Source organism: Atta colombica, unplaced genomic scaffold, assembly GCF_001594045.1.
Source record: "Atta colombica isolate Treedump-2 unplaced genomic scaffold, Acol1.0 scaffold1, whole genome shotgun sequence".
NCBI classification, from domain to species: domain Eukaryota; kingdom Metazoa; phylum Arthropoda; class Insecta; order Hymenoptera; family Formicidae; genus Atta; species Atta colombica.
The window spans coordinates 4,271,061-4,274,959 of record NW_017259183.1 but is presented as its reverse complement, the minus strand read 5'-3'; the positions used below and the strand labels follow the sequence as shown (position 1 = coordinate 4,274,959).

The 3,899-nt window shown below is 24.5% G+C and overlaps 1 protein-coding gene across 7 annotated transcripts in view; it reads left to right on the top strand.

Annotated features, from left to right (window-relative positions):
* The window catches only part of LOC108694178 (homeotic protein female sterile-like), a 35,073-nt gene that overhangs the window by 6,221 nt on the left and 24,953 nt on the right, over positions 1-3,899 (top strand). The window lies entirely within an intron of this gene.

The window sequence follows — 3,899 nt, the reverse complement described above, 5'->3', positions numbered from 1 at the left end:
ACACACACACACACACACACACACACACACACACACACACACACACACACACACACACACGAACTGCATGAATGAGATCATTAACTCAAATATGTTTCATTAATAGTTTACGTTTACATAATATTTAAGAATTTATTTTTGTTTATTTTGTTTTCATTTATTTATCGAAAAGTTTTCTAATACCATTTGTTATCTCGTATTATGGATTCTACTATTTTATATATTTAGGTATCAATAATACAAATGTGATACATAATTACATACACAAGCAGCATTCTCAGATGGAGGGACAGGTCTTACGCATGCGCAATAACGTGCAAAATAGCAGACGCTTAAGCTTCTCTTTGCTTCATATTCCACTCATTTTTTGTCCTACTTCATTTCCCTCCAAAAATCAAATAATGTAATTAAAAATGGATGGATCTTTCTGTTTAATAACATACATAATTCCATGTTTTTTAAATATTTGAGAGTGAACGTCTAATAAGTGTTCCGTTTATTGTACTTTTATTTTCCAGATTTATTTTATTTTTAAAACTCAAGCTACTATTATTAAAATATGTGTATAAAATATTTTTGTATTTAACTATATATTGTTATCAAATGTAATATATGGGCTGTATTAACAAATTTCACTTGTATTCGTATACTTTTTTTATTTTTTATTTTTTTATTTAACATTCGATGGACAAGAATAAAATGATATATAGCTGTACCTATGTGAAATTCCTGAACGCAGCTACAATAAAATTAACTATTACTAAAACTACATACATATGAAGCAGTTTTGTGAATAATATATTTTTATTTAACAGCACATTAATGTAGTTCATTTGATTTGATATTAATTTTTTATTGTTATAATATTTCAATATAAAAAATGACAGTTTCAATTTTTTAATGTATTCTTATATGTATTTTAAATGTTTTAAAAGATAATTTATATGCTAACAGTAATTCACATTGCAATGTATAGATTCAAAAAAATTTTATTTACTGAACAACTAATCTCTGTATCGAAATAAAACTTTCATAATAAATTATCTTGATTATTCTTAAAAAAATTGAGATTTTTATAATTATTTTTAAGTGAAAATATAGAATGATAAAAATAATAAATATAATAATACGGTGTTTATTAACAAAACCTTGAAATTTTCGAGAGACTTCTTTTTATTCTTGAAAAGATAAAAAGGATAAAATTCTTAAGAATTTTCATACAATTTTCATATAATTTTATTACATTTATTAGTACTCAGAGAAATTTTGGGAATTTTATTTTTAACCTTTAATTCTATTTGAGAATATTGTTTTTTTGAACTTTTTTTTGACAATGCAAAATATCGATAATTAATTAATAATAGATAATATGGTAGCAGGTACATAAATTCACGTACATTTTCATGTGTTTCGCTAGTTTTTATTTAAAAAATTAATGACATTAGAAGATTATTATTAGGTGAACAAAATTAATTCAGTGAAATTTATCAATGACTTTATCAAAATCGCCAAGTTTCTTTCGCAAGAGCATTAGTTGCCTGAAAGATGATGTAAAATCATCGAAAACAATGGAGATTATTTTGAATATTAAATGTACTTTTTTATATGAGTAACTTTGAATTATGAAAAAAAGACATCGAATTAATTTGTACACTTAATATATAGTAGAAAAGAGAATAGCTCACTGATTATCATATTATAGTGAGTTTTTCATATTCTATTGTTTTCGCGGCTCTAATTATAAAAAAAACCGAGTTGGAGTTAGCCTCGTAGAATATTTCTCTCTTGACAATATATAGTTTGTATTGTTTATATTTTAATTTTTTTTAAAGTTGCATTAAAAATTTCTCTAAATTTTCATGGAATTTTGAATAAAGATATCTGGAGAAAACCGAGAATTTTCAGAGAATTCTTTTTTCAAGGTTTCACCCTAAGTAAATAAAAATATATTATTCGCACAACTTATTTATATGTATATAGTTTTAGCATCAATTTTTTATTTAGAAAATATAAATATTAATACATTTTCAAATTTTTTTAAAGGGAGAATGTATGAATAATATATCTTTAAAATATGCTTTCCGAAATATTTTTGTATTGTCTCGTTTTCTATCCATTGTATCGTCCTTTCATTTTTCACATCCATTTCATTTTTTATAAGCTGACTACTTTTAAAACGTTTGAACTTTTGTACTTTGTACCATTGTTGCCAAAATTGAAATGTGAGCGTGAAGAGCATTAAGGCTTTTTTTCTTAATATTCGAATTTCGATAAATTCTTTTGTCCTTTGCACTTTCCTTTCGTTTTTTTTGTTCATTTCTCCTTTAAGATCAGGTAAAACGAAGGGACAGATCCTTAAGTTTAACCATTATTATTGTACCATTGTTGTCGAAGATTTTTTTCCTTTCTTTTTTCTTGGCCCTTTCAGAGCCCATATTTTATACACTTCTACTGACAGTTGTCGGTATTGTTAAACAGCAACAGCCAACGAGAACCGCACTTTTTTCTTAGGATAGCCCTTACTGTTGACTATCATTAATTATCAACACCAACAACTGTCGGTAGACGTGTACAGAATACGGGCCTAGGAATATTAGAAACCAATATACAAAAAAAGACTGCTTTCTTTTTTTTATTCTCGGAAAACAGAATTTATTGATTATTGAATATGTTTCAAAAATTGTCGTTTTAGGATATTTTAAAATGTTCTCTTCGAGGAAAGTTTTACTTGAAATATGTAGTACATATGCCATATACTATACTATATATACTACATAGAGTAAAATTTTTCTCGGAAAGAACGTTTTTTGGAATGTAGCTTTAATCATATCACATTGATATAAATAAAGTGTCTATTCTATCGCATTTATTGTAATAAAAGTAACTATATTATAGTAGTCCGAGACATAAAATTTAAGAAATAACAAAATGGAAGAAGATACGGCAATTGAAATTTTTTAATTATTAATAAATTTATAAAAAAAATTGCTATTTCTTTACAAAATTTAAAAATTGCGAAAATTGTAGAAAACTTAATCTCATTGTCTTTCGTTTATGCGGCACGCACTTTAAGTAACTTGTAATTGTTATTCTATCTTTATTATTTATTAGACGTAAAATAGAGATAGAAGCGTTGAAAAGGCTGAGTGTTCAAATGCAGCTCTATTCTAACTTAGTCAGTGTTGTAGCAGCACGTTGTTTTATAAAATTAACTTTTTTTAGAGCAATTCTTTTAGAATTAAGTAATATGAAGCTGAAAATAACGTAATTTATTAGATTCTGATATTGACTCTTTCATGTATCCAATTATATCTTTAATACATGTATCTTTAATACACATTCAAATTCATAATCTCTATTATCTATGAACGTTAAATATTTAAAATATCTGATTATTGATGTAAAATACTTTTCAATCTCAGAAATATATAAATTATAACATATTCACACATTAAATATTTATTCATTTGTTTGGCTAATTATTTATATATCATAAGTGCAGTTCTAATGCTTTATATTAAAATGTGGTTACTTATTATAAACTATAACAAGTTAAAGTTATAATTTGCTAAATGTTATGTGATTGTTTATGTGATTGTTAATTTGCAAAGTATGATGTACTCGAAATTATACATGCTTGCGTATTATCAAAATTTATGCTTATAGTAAAACTATTATGTATTATTATAAATTACACTTTGTTATTTTATATATTTTATCCATACAATCATTAATAATAATTTATATAAATACGATAAGTCGAATTTTTTATCGATACTTCAAGAAATAATGCTTAAGATTATTTTTTTCAAGTAAAAGAATTCTTAAGAATAACATTCTTGATATTTATACAGTTACAATAATTTGAAATTTAAAGAAAAATTTATTGAGACATATAT